The 18,331-nt window shown below is 46.0% G+C and overlaps 1 non-coding gene across 1 annotated transcript; it reads right to left on the minus strand.

Moving 5' to 3' along the window:
• Nucleotides 1-6,929: 6,929 nt before the first annotated feature.
• LOC138361398 (5S ribosomal RNA) lies at nucleotides 6,930-7,048 on the minus strand. The gene has a single exon (XR_011226952.1). It is a non-coding gene; the product is annotated as a 5S ribosomal RNA (ribosomal RNA).
• Between the last annotated feature and the right edge of the window lie 11,283 nt (nucleotides 7,049-18,331).

Genomic DNA, 18,331 nt, shown 5'->3' on the forward strand with positions numbered 1-18,331 from the left:
CCTGGGAAACACCTATGTCCACCCTTCCTGAAACAATCCCACATCAGATCCTCCTCCAAGCTATCACAAACTCCCTTGCCATACGGAACCCCACCCGCCCTAGGAAATTTCGCTTCAAACATCGCAGCCCCACAACAATATATTCCACACAACGCGGTGCCAAGAGGCCTAGGACCAACACTTACAGCCGAACCCCATCCCCTGTGGACGGAGCAAGGGCAAGCAGCCCCCACAACTCTCCACCAGAGAGCGACTCTAGCACCACGGATGTCGACATCATGAACAGCAGTGACACCGAAGACCCCTCAATGGCACAGCAACGTATGGAAAACTCCAACTCCAACCAATCCCCGACCGGAACCAGGAACAAGATACCTGGCTCAATAGCTTTACCCCCCTCCTCCACAAACAGAAGCGACCAAACCGTATGTAATAACATTGGCACTACAGCCAAACAAACACTTCCGTCTCATAGCCAATAATGGGAATCACAATCCTTCAGGTGAACATCAGACATTACTTCAACAACAGATACCTACTCACTCTGGAGGTAGCCAGACTTAACCCAGATGTTGTCTTACTCAATGAAACAGCGGCCAGACAAGACCAGCACATCTCCATCTGGGGATATTCCACCAGGGAAGTCAACAGGGGTAGGTACAGTGGGGTGGCAATACTAATAAGAAGAGGGCTCTCCTACCGCCCCATTCTCATAGAAGACGACAACTTTCTTGCAATAGAACTCACCACTTCACACGGCCCCCTCATTGTCTGCACCGCATATCTACCACCTAGACTGGCCTACCTCCCCTCCATCCCTCTGAACAAGCTGCTCGACAGGAACCTCCCCACTATCATCGCAGGAGACCTGAATGCCCACCATCAGGCCTTATTCAACGCCCCTGACAGGCCAGACCTCAAGGGCAGGCAGCTCTTCAATCTAATGCAAAACCGGGACCTCTCCTTCCAAGGCCCCCACTTTAAGACGTTCTTTGCGGGCAACCATAGGGGCACCCCTGACATAGTGCTGACCAACAGAGATTGTGACCTGTTCCACTGCAGAGTAACCCCAGGCAAGAACGTGGGGTCGGATCACATCCCTGTGGTCACATCCCTCCAAGCAACCCCCTTCAGATATGTGGCACCATCCAGGCCCAGATTGGAAACCATACGTGCCCGTGACTATGACACCTTCCTTGCTGGCGACCCCATCCTTGAGTTCGACAACCTCCCAACCCAAACAATCGACCAAGCAGTAAACACCATCCACAACCGGATCCAGCTTGCAACCGAGGCCACCTGTGAAATATCCACCACTAGGACTTACCACCAATATAAGCCGACCCGAGAAATCAGAGGCAAAATGAATGTGTACCAGCGAGCCTGCCAAAGCCACTACCAAACAGGCCAGCCACCAGCGTTGACCCTACAAACACTCAGAAGGGAAACCATAGACCTTACGCTGACCCACAAGAGCCACATTTGGAGAACCCTAGTCAGACAGGCCAACCAATACAAAAGGGAGCCGGGAACTTTCTGGCGCAAGATCAGACAGCTCCTGGGATCGGTTAACCCCAGCCTCACCCACCTTGTACACACATTCCTTGACGAAGATGAAGAGGAGCAACAAGAAAAAATAGAAGACCCGCAGGATCAGGCTGACCTCATGGGCGCAGTTTGGAAAAAGACACTCACAGCTTCAAACAGCAGAGCCTTCAACAACACTCACTTTGAACGTGTCAACCAATGGACAACAGAAAATGCCGCCTCCCTTAACAGCACCCCTCTGATTGACCTGACAACCCTAGAAGACGACCACCCTTTAACAAGACCCATAACTATGCTAGAGATGAGAGGAGTCATCAAAAACACCAGAGATAAGGCCCCAGGACCATCAGGGATCAAAGCGCTGCAGATCAAACTTCTACCAGGCAATCTTATGCAATCCATACTCAACCTATTCAACGCTATGCTGGCATCGGGTCACATTCCTGTAGCATTCAAGTCAGCCAAGATGATATTCATTCCCAAACCCAAGAAAGACCCCCACCAACCTGGCAACTACCGACCAATCTCACTCTTAGACTCAATAGGCAAGTGCTTTGAAAAAATCATGTCAAACCGCCTTAACTACTACATGGAGTACAACAACCTCTTCACAGAAAAGCAGTTTGGCTTTCGAGCACACAGATCAACCCAGCACGCAATTAACATCATCTACGACGCCTTAAGCTCAATTCGCAAGCAAAAACAGGTAGCCTTGATTGCGACGAGGGACGTACACAAGGCCTTCGACAGCCTGTGGCACGATGGTCTGGTGTACAAACTAGCAGACTTACCAGCGCAAAACTGGACCCTCCTCAGGCTGATCAGTAATTTCCTTAAGAATAGGCAAGTTACCCCCAGCTTCAAGGCAAACGAGGCCGCAGCCTTCACCCCAACAGCTGGAGTCCCCCAAGGATCATGCTTGAGCCCGGTTCTCTTCAACATCTTTGTAAATGACCTGCCCCAACCAGAGTATAGGGACACCATTATCGTGCAATTTGCGGACGACGTAACACACGTAATAACATCTAACCCTAGCAGCCAAGCGGCCAAACACGCAACTGCAACCCGTAAGGCAAACGTAGAACTAGCAAGGACTGCTAACTGGGAAAGGAAATGGAGGATCACCACTAACCCAGAAAAGATTCAATTAAGCACTGTCGGCTGCATGGCCTTCTCAATTGAAAATGAGGGGGGAATAAGAATCAGGGGTGAACCCATAGCCATCTCAAACTCCAACACAGTGCTCGGTTACAACTTCAACAGGCTACTCAACTCCTCCCAGTACGTATCCCAGAAGACAGCGATGGCCCGGGGCTCACTGGCGAGGCTCTTCCGTTTCAACCAAGCCCCATCCCACATCAAGCTCCACCTGTACAGAATGATCATAAGGCCTAGCTTGGAATACCCATACGTTCCCCTGAACCTCACCAACAAATCCAACATGTTGAAGATACAACGAGTACAAAACAAAGCACTTCGCTTTGCAGAGGGCCTGACTCTGAGGGACAGGGTGAGAACCGACCTGATCCATGAGACGCTCAACATGAAGCCAATGAACATTAGGCTCAGCTACCTGGCCAGAAGACAGCTGTACCGTATGAAGAACATGTATGTCCCAGACCCAGAAGATCCCTTCGTAGCAGAAAACACCACCAGCGACTACGTGATCCACGAACCACCACACAGAACCAGAAGAATCACTCTCCAACAAAAAGTGATCAGACATATCCATGATGAGGCCTTCCCAAGCCCTCAGATACTAAGCGGTCTGCCAGACGATCCAGATGAGTGGCCCATCCCGGACCCAATCTACACCATATGAAGAATAAAGAAAGAAAGAAAAAAAAAAAATAATAAATATAAAAAAAAAAAAAATAAAAATAAATAAATAAATAAATAAAAAAAAAAAAAAAAAAAAAAAAAAAAAAAAAAAAAAAAAAAAATATATATATAAATAAAACACCTACAAAAAAATATAAAACCAAAAAACCATTTGTCGTGGCGTCAGAAGTGTAACTACCCTGATGTTTCTAAGATTAGCCTCCTTCAGCCAACTCCATCGGCTCTAGTGCTTTAGGACACCAACAAGGTCACAAACACTAGCCCCCCCAGCCAATGTACTGACAACCCAACATAACACACACGCAAACAAACAACACATACAAAAATGTCAACCCATGGTGGACAGGCCACCGAACTTTCAAACCTCCTCTCTCTCTACATCCGCATCCTCTTCCTGAATTTCATCTCCCCATCCCTCTACCTCCCCCATCCTTTCCATTCCCTATGGACATCAAAGCAAAGGCGGCATAAAACACCACAAACCCACAACAGCAGCAGCAATGTCAGGACGCGGCAAGGGAGGCAAAGTGAAGGGCAAGTCAAAGTCTCGCTCCAGCAGGGCCGGACTTCAGTTCCCCGTGGGCAGAATTCACCGTCTGCTGCGTAAGGGCAACTACGCCGAACGCGTCGGTGCTGGCGCTCCTGTCTACCTGGCAGCCGTCATGGAATACCTCGCTGCCGAAGTTCTGGAGCTCGCCGGTAACGCTGCACGTGACAACAAGAAGACCCGTATCATCCCACGTCACTTGCAGTTGGCCATCCGCAACGACGAAGAACTCAACAAACTTCTGTCTGGCGTAACCATTGCACAGGGAGGTGTTCTTCCAAACATTCAGGCAGTTCTTTTGCCAAAGAAGACAGAGAAGAAGTAAGCACTTCTGCCACCCACCACGACAAATACCATAACCAGGCTCCATCCGGAGCCACACACACTTTAATAGAGAGATTCAAGTAGACAATCAACTTTCAAACATTAATAATAACATTTATATTGATTTCATTTGGAATGTGTACATAACAAACAAACAAAACAAAATTATAGGGGATATTCAGCATCACTTGGAATATTAACCAATCATATAAATCCAATATATATTTTATATTTTACTTTAAGCGAGGAATTCATATTCTATCAATTTTTAATCATACAAATGAACAAAAGCAATTCTTCACTAGACGTAATGAATGAATAAATGATCAAGGTTTTAATGTGTTTCATGAATATATATATATATATATATATATATATATATATATATATATATATATATATATATATATATATATATATATATATATATATATATAATATAATATAATATAATATATTATAATACTTGTGAACCAGAATATGTTTGAGCAGCAGCGATCGTGCCTGCCATTGGCCGAAGTGCAACAATTCAAATAATTTAAAGGGCCTGCTCGGGTATATAAGAGAGGCTGGGAGACTGGGGCTGGTGGTGGGTGATGGGTGATGAGTGATGGTGTGGTGTGGTATGGTGTTGTTAAGAGTTGATTTACGGCCAGCCAGCCAGCTGCAGCCAAGGCAGGGCAGGGCAGGGCAGGGCAGGGCAAGGCAAGGCAAGGCAAGGCAAGGCAAGGCAAGGCAAGGCAAGGCAAGGCAAGGCAATAACAGGACAGGACAGGACAGGCAAGGCAAGGCAAGCGGGCGGGCGGGCGGGCGGGCAGGCGGTCGGGCGGGCAGGCGGGCAGGCAGGCAGGCAGGCAGGCAGGCAGGCAGGCAGGCAGGCAGGCAGGCAGGCAGGCAGCCAGGCAGCCAGGCAGCCAGGCAGCCAGCCAGCCAGCCAGCCAGCCAGCCAGCCAGCCAGCCAGCCAGCCAGGCAGGCAGGCAGGCAGCCAGCCAGCCAGCCAGCCAGCCAGGCAGGCAGGCAGGCAGCCAGCCAGCCAGCCAGCCAGCCAGCCAGCCAGCCAGCCACTCCCACTTTGTATTTATATGCATTCAATTTATATTCAAACATTATATATGTTAAGGGCCTAGTTTTAGTGTTTATTTTAAAAATGACAAACATCGAGTCGTTTTACCAGTCCTTTAGCGTTAACGGTGATGCATTTTAAAACTGAACAGAAATCACCTTTTCTGGATATATCAAATATCGAATCCGCTTAATGTGCCTACAATTCAATCATTCAAAAAATACATAATTTACATCATGCCTTTTCATAGAACAGACAATAAGATTTGAGACAATAAGAACTTTACTTTTATAACTAAAGTTGCACAATTATACCAACTCTATGGTGGCTGGGTGGTAAGGTGTGTGGCTGGTGTTTTGGAAGTCGCGAGTTCAAACGACCCAATGGGAGTACTTTTTTTTTTTTTTGCCATACAATCTTCCTAATACTATTATGTAGGTGTGTGTGTGTGTGTGTTTTTTATTCATTCTTTGGTTTTATAGATGACATACATATTGACTCCTTTTACCGGTCCTTAATTAGGCTCTGGGGAAGCAATGGTGGTGGTGCATTTAAAACTAAACCAAAAATCACCAGTTCTGGACGCGTCAAATATCATATCCGCTTAATGTGTCTACAACCTAATTACTTAAAACTACACTATTTAATTCATTCATATCATGTGCATATTGGTCATTATGCTCATACAACCGACATCAAAATTTATTTTCATTATTAGAATCATACATTTCATCAAGTAATACAGATACAAAGAGATTTTCTTTCTGAGAAGACCGTTAGTATTGGCTGGCTGGCTGGCAGGCAGGCAGGCATTTGAGGGTTATTATTTCGCCTGTTGATTGGGGGGAGGGTTGATGTGTTAGGGGGTTTTCGGTTAGGTGTGGTGGTGGTGATTGGTGGTGATTGGTGGTGATTGGTGGTGATTGGTGGTGGTGGTGATTGGTGGTGATTGGTGGTGAGTAGTGGTGGTGGTGGTGGTGGTAGTAGGTGGGAGGGGGGGGGGGGGGGGAAGGGGACTGATGGTCTGTGGATTCCTTCTCCGTACCCCTTACATATAAGCAAAAACATGCCTTCCTGTGGGTATAGAAACATTAACACAAATTATATCAGTAACTGATATTGTAGCCTTTTAAACAGAAAAGATTTGTACATACAAATACTTTTAAATTATCATTTATTTGTGGAAATGGCATTTACGTCATTAAATTGATACCTCAGCATCAAGTGTCCTGCAGCTGTGGTCCAGTGGTAAAGTGTATATAAGTGATGCGTATTCTTGGAGTTGCGAGTTCAAACCCGGATTAAGCTATATATATATATATATATATATATATATATATATATATATATATATATATATATATATATATATATATATATATATATATATATATATATATATATATACACAACATGTTTTGTTTTGGTTGTTTGTTTTTGTATAAAGCCTCACACACTATATTAAGCGAGTTTGTTTTAAACATGACATACATATTAATTCATTTTACCAGGCCTTATTCCACACAACTCCGTGAATTTCCCGTGGAGCCAGCCATTCAAACAAAAACAAACGAAACAAAACAAAACAAAACAAAAAACATTATTGCCAACAGCATTTGGTGTTCCCAGGCGGTCACCCATCCAAGTACTAACCAAACCCAACGTTGCTTAACTTCGCTGATCGGACGAGAAGCGGTGTTCTCAACGTGGTATGGCCGTTGGCATGAGACTGCCTACACATTGTGGCTAATAACCAACTCTTTTTAGTCATCACGGCAGGATACGGACCTTCTTGTGGTGTCTTAATGGTAATTGTATCCTAACATATTTTTGTCTCCTTGGCATGGATATTTAACATCGTTTATTCAGTCTTGGGTTTATGTTCTTTCGCCATTTACAGACATTTTACATCTACCTACTTCCTCAGCCTGCCCTGCCAATTTCTAATGAATTTGTGGATTTTCTTTTGTAATACATACATGTGTGTGCTCATCTGCTCTTCAGTTTTTATGATATTTGTCTCATCTGTCCTGCTTTATGATACTTTTACAAAGAACATGAACAAATGCTTCTATTTTAGAGAAGATATGGGATCCAGGTTTCGGAGCCGTAAAACCAACCGTTGTGATTGGTGGACGAGTTGCCAGGTTGCAGCTTCTGTACCGTGCCGGCACATAAATAGGTTCGGCTCAAGCGGCGGCAGCATCATTCCCCCGTGACTGTCTGAGCGTCTCTCATCACCTTGGTTATCTCATCATCATCATGGTAGAAGCAAAGCCTACCAAGAAGGCTGCGGCTGCTGCTGTGGTGGCCACCACCAGGAAACCTCGCGTCCAGGTTGCTCACCCGAAAACTAGTCAAATGGTTCTAGCCGCGGTCGCAGCACTCAAAGACCGTAAGGGCTCGTCTCTACAAGCAATCAAGAAGTACGTTGTTGCCAACAACAAAGTCGAGGCTGCCAAGATCGCCATTTACATCCGAAGATTTCTCAAGAAAGCAGTGGCTGACGGCATTCTTGTTCAGACCAAGGGAAGTGGAGCTAGTGGATCATTCAAGCTGGCCGTAGCAGAGAAGAGGGCCGTTCTAACTCCCAAGAAAGCCACCACAACCAAGAAACCATCTACAGCAGCAAAGAAGGCCGTGGTAACTCCCAAGAAAGCCGCCACAAGCAACAAACCACCTACAGCCTTGAAAAAGAAGCAGCAGCAGCTTGTTGTTGGGAACAAAAAGCCCAAAATAAAGAGAGCTTCAAAATCTCCCAAACCACCCAAGGCAAAGAAAGCTGTCAAGAAAACAACAAAGGCAAAATAAACGACGACATGCAAGCAGCATGAATACACATGACAATAAACATCCAGGCCTCCCCCCTCAGTGGAGGGGCCTCATATGATTCCAAAAAGAGTTTAGTTTTGTAGACAAATAAATCATTACTTTTGGGGTAGATTTACTCTGTATATTATATATATATATATATATATATATATATATATATATATATATATATATATATATATATATATATATATATATATATATATATATATATATATATATATATTTATATATACACATGGGTGAGGTGATATGGTACCAAAGTTTTGGGTAAGGTGATTGACATTTACACAAGATAAAACACGAACCAATGGGAATAAAAACATAAGAATGGAAGTAACTGCAGAAGGCCTATTGGCCCATAACACAAGCACTTCCTCTTGATGCTTCTATATTGGTTCGGAGTCTTGAAGCTATAATATATATACAAAAAACTAAATAGTCTTGTTAGACAAATTGCCCCTATTAGAGGCAAGTTGACTAACAAGCCGAATGACTGCAATTGTTTTGAATTTGAGTTAAATCTAACATAGAAATGTAATCAAACCTAACCTAACCTATGCTAACCCAAGCTAAGCTAACCTAACCTAACCTAAGCTAACCCAAGCTAAGCTAAGCTAAGCTAACCTAACCTAACCTAAGCTAAGCTAAGCTAACCTAACCTAACCTAACCTAACCTAACCTAACCTAACCCAGCAATTCATGATCTTAATATAATACTGTTAATTGGATAAACCAATTTGGAAAGAAATGTTCGAAAATAACAAAATTAACTGTGCTTGTTAGGAAAATTGGGCCTTGCATACTTGTCCCAATAGTGTGGTTCTCGCTTTTAGGTACGACATAAACGTATACCTAAGTTGAGAGAGAAAAAGATTCGCACTCAAACATGCATATCGATTGCCAGTCCTGAATTCTGGGTAGATATTCGTGTCCTCCCTTTTCATTTACCATCATTTGGATACTATCAAAACAGCTCTGAGAAGGATAAAATGAATAAAACGGGTAGCTCACTCATGTAAAAAGGAAGAGTTGGGAAAGATCTCTCTCTCTCTCTCTCCCCCTCACCCCCCCCCCCCCACCAATGATCCTGCTCTGCTAGTATATAACGTAACAAACCTTCCCCCCCCCCCTCCCTCCCCAATCAGAGTCCCTTTAAGCATGCGAGGATAAAAAATAGATTTCATAAGACCCAATGTGCTAGCTGATATCAAAACAATTTATGTTATCGTCTATTAAGCCCTTCAGTAAAAAAGTATAGGGACCTAATTAGGTCCCGTTTTGAGGTGGTGGTGGGTGGAATCGATGGATTAGCCAAGCTCTTATCCACCGAATCCGTAGAGGGTACGACCCTGGCGCTTCAGAGCGTACACCACGTCCATAGCAGTGACGGTCTTCCTCTTGGCGTGTTCCGTGTAGGTTACAGCATCACGGATGACGTTCTCGAGGAACACCTTCAGGACGCCACGGGTCTCTTCGTAGATGAGACCCGAAATACGCTTCACGCCGCCACGACGAGCTAAGCGACGAATAGCGGGCTTGGTGATGCCCTGGATGTTGTCACGTAGCACCTTACGATGACGCTTGGCGCCACCCTTTCCGAGTCCCTTGCCTCCCTTGCCGCGTCCAGTCATGGTGTTGAAGTTGTGTGAATCGAATTGACGAATGCCAGAAGAATCAGAATAATACAGGAGAAGATGCCCATAGGGGCGAGCTTGGAAGTGGGGACAGAAGAAGATAAGGGGGGGTGAGAGGAAGAAGATTTGTAAGAGAAAAAGTGCCAGGGCTAAACCCAGCTGCGTGTCGTTAGGTTGCGGCTTTCGAGGCAGGGACTCAGTCGGGTGTTTTCAGTGACAACATCGGGACATCACAAACTCACAACATCACAGTGATTGGCTCAAGAGCGTCAGGGCTGAACTTTTTTACGGATTGTTTGTGCTGGTTGTTGAGAGCTGAATATGTAATGATAGCGGATGCTGGGTGTTGAGAGCTAAAGTTTAACGAAATACAGAGTTAGGAAGAGGATCATGGATGGTAGAGAAGAGGTCATGATTGTTTCGTGGTAGTCTGAGAGTGTGTAGGAGAAAATCAATGTGTTGTTCATGATGAGTGAGTAGTCTATCGATTTGTTTGTCTGATAGAGTTTTCCAGTAGGTATTTAGGGCAGGAATGTTAGTACTTTCATGGAGACTTTGACTGGTATTTAACTCTTGCCATCGGGTGTTGAGTACCCATCTTAGTGCTCTGTTCTGTATTCTTTGAAGTTTTATTTTGTTAGTGCGTGCAGATAGAGAAAGAGCTAGTGGAGCGTATGTTAGGAGAGGTCTAATAAGTGCTTTGTAAAGGTGCATTTTTGTGTCAGGTTTTGCAAATCTAAGTCTGTATAGTTTCTTCATGGCTTGAAGAGCTATTGCATGTTTCTGTGTTATGTGTGTGTGAAAGAGTAGTTGTCGATCAAATGTGAGTCCCAGGACTGTGGAGGAGGGAGATACAGAGATATAAGTAGGATTTTGAGTGTATGAATAGAGTTTGAGAGGAATTGGGCGAATAGTTCTTTTACAGAAAAAGTAGGTGATTTTAGATTTGCTGGAGTTGGTTTTTATACGCCATTTGTACTCCCACTCAGTGACAACATCAAGTTCTGTTTGTGCTCTGTTTGTTAGTGTATCAATGGTGTTGCTGGTGACAAGGTGAGAGACATCATCAGCATAACATATGGTTAATGAAGTGTGATGAACAGGGTCAGGAATGTCGTTTATGTATAGGATGTAGAGTGTTGGGGCAAGAACAGAGCCTTGGGGAACACCGGCGTGTAAGTTGAAGTAGTCAGAGTGTTGTTGGAGGAACTTAATTCTCATTGTCCTATCGTCTAAGTAGTTCGAAAGAAGTTTGGTGGTGATAAGAGGAAGATTAAAGTTGTTGCATAGTTTGAATTTTAAGCCGTCATGCCAAACAGTGTCAAAGGCCTTCTCAACGTCCTTAGTGATGAGTGCAGTCTTAAGTCTTTGGTGCTGATTGATACTGAGGTAGTTAGTCATGATGTTTAAGGCGTCGTGAGTGGACCGGTGAGGCCGAAATCCAAACTGTTTGTTAGTGAGTAAGTCATTGTGTTCAAGGTGGGTTCTAAGTCTCTGGTTGATCAGCCTTTCAAAGACTTTGCCAAGTGTCTCTAGAAGGCTGATGGGTCTATAGTTCTTTGGGTCAGTGTGGGGTTTCCCAGGTTTTGGAATAAGAACGGCTGTGGCAGACTTAAAGTTGAGTGGAAAGTATCCAGAGGCAAGGGAGGCGTTGAATAGGTTAGTGATAGCAGTAATGATAGAAGCAGGGAGTTGTCTAAGAAGGATATGTCCAATGCCAGACGCACCAGGGGCTCTACGACGAGTGCCCATGAGAGCTGTCTTGACATCAGCTAGAGTTAGGGGAGTCTGTAGTTCAGTGTTTGAATTGAGATTTTCAAGGTGAATGAGGTCGTCTGGTGTAGTTGCTTGTCTATTTTGGTGTATCCAGTCTTCGACTATTTCAATGTTGGGGCGTGCAAATGGTTCAGGAGGATGAGGGTGAAAGATTTGTTCCCAGTGGTGTTTAAAAATGTTGAGAACTGCTTCAGGATCAGTGATTTTGTTGTTATTATGTAGAAGGTATTTAAACGGTGTGTGAGTTGATCCTTGTAATCGTTTGATTCGTTTCCAGAATTCTTGAGGTGTCAGTTTTCTGTATTGTTCTGCTTGTTCTATAAGGTGTTTCCAATGTTTTGTGTGATCTTCATCTAGGCTGTTAAGGATATGGTTTTTTAATGCTGTTAGGTCCCATAGTATTTGTCCATGACGATGTATGTTTTGTAAGAATCTAGTGTGATAGCAAGCTAAGAGGCGTTTGGAGCGAATGGAGGGGGTGAAAGTGAAATGTGGTTTGTGTGTTGTTTTAGGAATGGAGATGTTTGCTGCATGAATGATGGTGTCTTGTATGTTGCGTGCTTGTGTGTCGATGTCAGTGTGATGTTTGTCATTGTATTCATAAGTGAGATCAGTGTCATCAATGTGTTGTTTGAACATGTCCCAGTTTGCCCTATGGTATGAGAATTGAGGAGTGCTGGGGATGAGAATAGGATTTGTGGAGACTGTGAGAATTAAGGGAATATGATCAGAGCCCGTAATGGGCCCTGGTGAAATGAAGTGTTGCAAGTTGCTGCCGTGTCTGTTGGTGAATATGAGATCAGGCCGGCCAGAACCTGTATGTGTGAAACAAGTGGGGAAATCAGGGCCAAGAAAGAATAGATGTTTTTGGGTGTATATTTGGTGAAGCTGTCTGCCATGCTGATTTGTGGTATTGTGGTGGAATGTAGGGTGTTGTGCATTGAGGTCTGCAAGCAGAAAAACAGGCAAGTGAGAGTTGTTGAAGAGAGTTATGAAATCTTGCATGGGAATGTCGGTGTTAGGACGGGTGTAGGTTGTGCAGATGATGAGAGACCCCATTTGTGTATGAACTTTAATGGCTAGGAAATGTTTGTGAAGCCAATGAGTGTGTAAGAGTTCGTGTTTGTATGAAGAACGGATGAGTATTGCAACTCCTTCATGTGCTTCATCTGGTGACTGGTAAGAGGTGTAGCCATAATGTTTGATTTTATATGAGTTCGTGATGTATGTGCTATTTAATAATAGCACATCAGGTCTCTCGATCTCAATAAAATCTGACACCATGTGTCTAATGTTGAAATATGCCCGCACATTAAACTGTATGATCTTTATGAATTTTTAGGTTTTGATGGGGTGCTGGTGGGGTTTTGTGCATGTACAAGAGCATGAGGGTTGCGTGATTCAATGAGTTGGGCAGTTATTGAGGAGGGTGCATCTTGGAGGATGGTGGTAGGAATTGTAGGATATTTACAGCGGGAGGTGGGAGTAAGAAAACGGGTTGCTGAACGGGCTCGGGACGAGACAAGATGAGTTACAGAAGAAATGACTGAAGTTGTTGGGGGATGGAGGGAGACAGAAGGCTTGTTGACAGGGACCGGGTGAGAGGTATCAGAGGTTGTAGTGTTAGTAGTCAGATTGGAAGTGGAGAGGACAATGTTGGGAGAAGAGGTTGAAAGTGCCTTTGACATGGATGCTTCAGTTTGGGATAGTCCAGGATGTGCTGTTTGGTCAGTGGCACCGTTTTCTGTAGCAGTCAGGAGTGGGTTGGTAGGAGATTGTGGGGGAACTGTAGTATTTTCTTCAGCTGAAGTCATGGTGTTTTGTGGAGTGAGGACTGTAGGCGAGAATGGAGCAGAGCGCAATAGTTGAGTAGGAGGAACAGAGATACTAGGAAGGCCGTTATGAGTGAGAAAGATTGGAAGATAGTCAGCAAAGTCACGGCCATCGTCCTTGGCCTTCAAGTAAGCAGCTTGTACACAGGCAGTGACTCGTTCATATGCAAGGTTCTGAAGAGGAGAATAAGGTGGAGGTGGTGGGTGAGGGAAGAGAGGTGGAGAGGACTGAGTTTGTTGTGCAGTATTATGATGATGTTGCTGGTGAGGTGAAGCATTAAGGACACTGGCATAGGACATTGATGTGGCTGATGCTGTTTGGTGATGAGATAGGTTATGGGAGGTTGAAGAAGAGGAATGAGGGTGTGCTTGAGTGCGAGGTTGGTTATTGCGAAGAGATTTTAGGGTTTGCTTTCTCAAAGGGCAAGATTTGTCAACTGCTGAATGACCTCCTTGGCAATTGATGCATTTTAAAGTGTTGGCAGAGCACTGAGTGTAAAAATGGCCTTCTACAGAACATTTTGAACAAATTTGTGGGCTTTTACATTTCCGGGTTTCATGACTGTATTTGTAGCATTTAAAGCATTGCAGCAAAGGAAGATAGTCAACTGGACTAATGAGATAGGGAGGAGTGCTGGTGTGGAGGATTTTAATTCCATGGTGCAAGAGTTTTTGAGCTTCTGTAGGGGAGGAACATTGGATCTTGAGGTGTTTTGTATTGGGCACTGGGTATATCTCCATTACAGTAATAGCATTCCTGTGAGAGATGTCTTGAGAGAGATTGATAGTAGTAGGTGCTGAAAGGACAGAGCTGTCGACATTTCTTACAAGTACAGAGCATTTAGTTTTTTGTTCAATAGTGAGAACAGGAGTAAGTGAAGCTTGTGTGAGTTTTCTGAAAGTAGGTTCCTTGAAACAGGCAAAAAGGTCGTCTTCAGAGGCAATGAGAAATTTGATGGTGTTTGTGTTGGCATGTTTTATATGGTTAGTGGCTGGTGTGCCAGTGGCATTGTAAAAGGTAGTGATGCAGTCAACTGTGTCTATGGGTGTATTCCCAGTGTAGGTCATCCGTAGACAGTGAGCCATTGTGACTCACTGTCTACTGACAGTCCCGTGTCTTGTGCCAATCACTGCGATTCCATTAGCTCAGTGGGGGGGTCAGTGTGCTCGTGAGCTGTGGGTTGGAGCTCGGTTGTCAGAGGCGTAATTCCGGGTTCCTAGCAGGCTAATTGAACCCGGTTCGGCACAAATACAAAGTATTCGTGAGTCCTGAAGGTGTTACTCAAGGGCAACCCCCACTGCTAGTTGACTCGCACTATCACGAGGTTCTAGCAGTGGATCGGCATAGCAAACAAGCCAGGCAGGGAGACACAGGGCGCAAGCACGTGCTGTGACCCCACCTGGGAGGAAAGGACGAATACCCCACTGCACTTTCACCGCACAGGGGGTAGGTCCCGGCCTGAAGAGGAAGAAATGTTTAGCAGAGGAGAGAAAGAGTGCTATACACGGCAATACACATTACGTAAGTTAGGCCATCCAGCTGTCCCTGGTTTTATTCAGGGTGGCAGTACGGGTTGGCCCACTAGGGTAATGTATCTTTGCACGTTATATCACTGATAGAGCTGTAACATAAACCGTGAACACGCCGAGAGGAAGAGCCGTCGTTGCCTGAAAAAGAGGTGTGTGCCAGTTTGCCTGGGTGTTGCCTTGGATGGAAGATGGCTGTGATAAGGATGTGGCCCCAGGTAGGGTTACCACGAGAGTATGCTCGTCTAGGCCGACCAAGCGGCCCTGACCTTGCAAGTTAGCAACAGGTGCTACTAGCGCTCTGCATCTCTGGCTGTTGTTAAATCGATGCTGTTGGATCACTGTGGTGGTTGTGATGTCAGATGCCTCAAAACGGTGGTCCCATGTAACTGCAATAATGCAGAGGCAGGTGGTTGCAGGTGCGGGGGCGCTCAAACAGCGTATCGCCTAGATCTCACTGCGAGCGCGACGTGCTGCTGCTTCCGTTGCCAATGAATAATGACGAATGCCCATTCATTCATTCATTTAAATATAGGTCAAGATACCCTGATGGGTGAGCGTGGAAGTGGGGATAGGGGAAGAATTAGTTGGGGTGAGAGGAAGGGTTTTCAGTATGAGGTAAAGTGCCAGGGCTAGACCCAGCTGCATGGCATTGAAATCGTTATGACCAGACTAGGCAGTGAAGGCAAGGAATCGGATCTCTGTGACAACATTTCGTCTTTTCTGAGCACCCACGGAGACAGCAGCCCTCAGCTGGGTGTGCCCTGGGGGCTCACTCCAGATGTGGTCTTAGATCTGCTAGTCAGCATCGCGCCCCACCCAAGGCACCAGAAAACGGGAGCTAGTTGGTCCCCCCCTAAAGAGGGGGGAGAAGAGTTAGGAGGCTATAGTTGGAAGTTTGGTTATTTGAGTAGTGATATTATAGGAGAGGGGTTATGTAAAGGACGGAGCAGGAGGTGGATCGTCGATCAGGTTAAAGAGGTTGTGCGTATGTCTGGGTCTGCTTAGGACGTTTCTGAGGAACGTGTCGTAGTTGTCATGATAGGTGAGAATTCTGTCAATCTGTTTCTTCCCCATAGTATCCCAGGTTATGTTCAGAGGTGGGATGTTCGCCCACTCATGCAGGGCCTCACTGGTGGTGAAGTCCTGCCAGTGGGTATTGAACACCCATCTCAGAGCCCTGTTCTGGGTACGCTGGAGTTTCTTCCTATTTGTTGGTGCTGCAAGTGTCGCGATTTCCCGACTATATCCCATCAAGCGGACGTACTAGTAGCATTGCAACTCCTGCCTGCCCTTACTTTACGCTTGTGGTCGAGTAGACACGGCTTTCTCACAACGCTTTCAAAACTGCAGTTGCCTACTCGTCTGTTTCACGTCCCTGTGAAATGACTTTTGCACAAATCCAAAAAATAGAGCAAAATCAGCGATAATAGTGATTGAGGTGAGCCGCCTGTTGGCTGCAGCCAGAGGAAGGAGGGGAGGGGCAACGGGGTGACGTAGGCGAGTCGAGCAGCCAATGGCGCTCGAGCAAGCGCCTCGAGACGGCGTATATAAGCAAAAATTTTTCGGCGCCGGCCATCAGCTGACCACCATTACTCCATCTGCAAGTCTGAAACACTATGCTGCTTGCTGTGCAAAGGCGATCATCCAGCAATCTCCATACATTGTCCTCACAGACAAAACGCTATTAAAAACATGGAGAAATCCACATCTTCAACCGGAGCCAGTACCTCTGAAGCAACAAGCCAATCAGCGACCACCTCTACTTCAGGTTTCAACGCCCAAGCCGCCATCTTCCCGGAGCTCCCGGGAGGACGTCCCACTGCTACTACCAGCCAATGGGGAGCCAGCTCCCAAACGCCAACCAGCGATTCGTCGAGCCAGCCATCGCCACCGGCCCAACCAAAGACAAAGCTAATTGGGCAGAGCACAGTAAAAGCTCTGATATCAACAGCCAGAATTACTGCTGGCAATAACCCCCGAGAATTCGTGAGGCTTCTGAAAATTCTGTACAAGGCGAACGGTCTCCCTACCTTCATTGTTCCTGAGGAAGTTTTCAACGCTCCGCGTTCATCTCCAACAACTGACCCTGTAGAGGAGGATGCTGACTCTACATCCGACGACGACGATTCCGCCACTGCAATGCAGCCCTCAGATCCTGTTCGGGTACCTACAGCTCACAAGACTCTGCCTCATGTGACCCCCACTTCTGCATCAGTTCCCGTTACCAACCATGACATCACTGTGAACGCAGCCACGCTTTCTGACATACTGTCAGCTCCTGCTCCACACGCTTCTCCAGCTGCTGCTGTCCCTTCACCCGTCTCAGTGGCGAATTTCGCTGCTATCGACCCTTGGTGTGACCCTATAGAGGGTACCGACTATGCAGCACCTTCTGCTGCAGTACCTACCGCTGTTACACACCCTCCGAGAACTCTACCTTCAAGACATCAACCCTCAAGAACCCAACCTTCAAGAAATCTACCCCAGCGTGTCAACACCCCTGCTCCTCACTCATCTGATGAATCGGATGAGGACGTATCTGTCGGTACACCATCACCCCCAAGGAAAGATCACCTTCAAGCATCAACACGAACCGTGACCACCAAGACCGACAAGCCCAAAAAAAAGAACAACGATCAAAGTTTGGTGAAATCAACAAGAAAGAAGACTCCTAACGAACTGACTTAACATCATCTGACATCAAACCTCCACTGCCAGCTGCTTGCGTTCCCGGCCTCTGTGTGTATTGCAAATGACACCCCACTCAATTCTACTTTCATCTGATCAAGCTCAAATCCACGGTGGTTGGGCCACCGATCTTTCATCTCCCCTCTTCACCTCATCTCCAGATCCTTGCTCAAGATTTCTGCAACCTCGCCCCGTTTTTCCATCCCCTGCTTGCCAGCTCTATGGACTTTTTAATCCGTTAATCCGGCCATCACAAACCACAGTTGTTCACCATGGCTCGCACCAAGCAGACTGCTCGCAAGTCCACGGGAGGCAAGGCTCCTCGTAAGCAGCTGGCCACCAAGGCAGCACGCAAGTCTGCTCCTGCCACAGGGGGTGTGAAGAAGCCTCACCGTTACAGGCCCGGAACGGTCGCCCTGCGTGAGATCCGTCGTTACCAGAAGAGCACCGAGTTGCTCATCAGGAAACTTCCCTTCCAGCGTCTGGTGCGCGAGATTGCCCAGGACTTCAAGACAGATCTTCGCTTCCAGTCGTCTGCCGTCATGGCTTTACAGGAGGCATCCGAGGCTTACCTGGTCGGTCTCTTCGAGGACACTAACCTCTGTGCCATCCACGCCAAGCGTGTCACCATCATGCCAAAGGACATTCAGCTTGCTCGCCGTATCCGTGGAGAGCGTGCATAAGCTAAATCGACCACCCTAGTATACACCA

The sequence above is a fragment of the Procambarus clarkii genome, unplaced genomic scaffold, assembly GCF_040958095.1.
Source record: "Procambarus clarkii isolate CNS0578487 unplaced genomic scaffold, FALCON_Pclarkii_2.0 HiC_scaffold_345, whole genome shotgun sequence".
In the NCBI taxonomy this organism is placed as follows: Eukaryota; Metazoa; Arthropoda; class Malacostraca; order Decapoda; family Cambaridae; genus Procambarus; species Procambarus clarkii.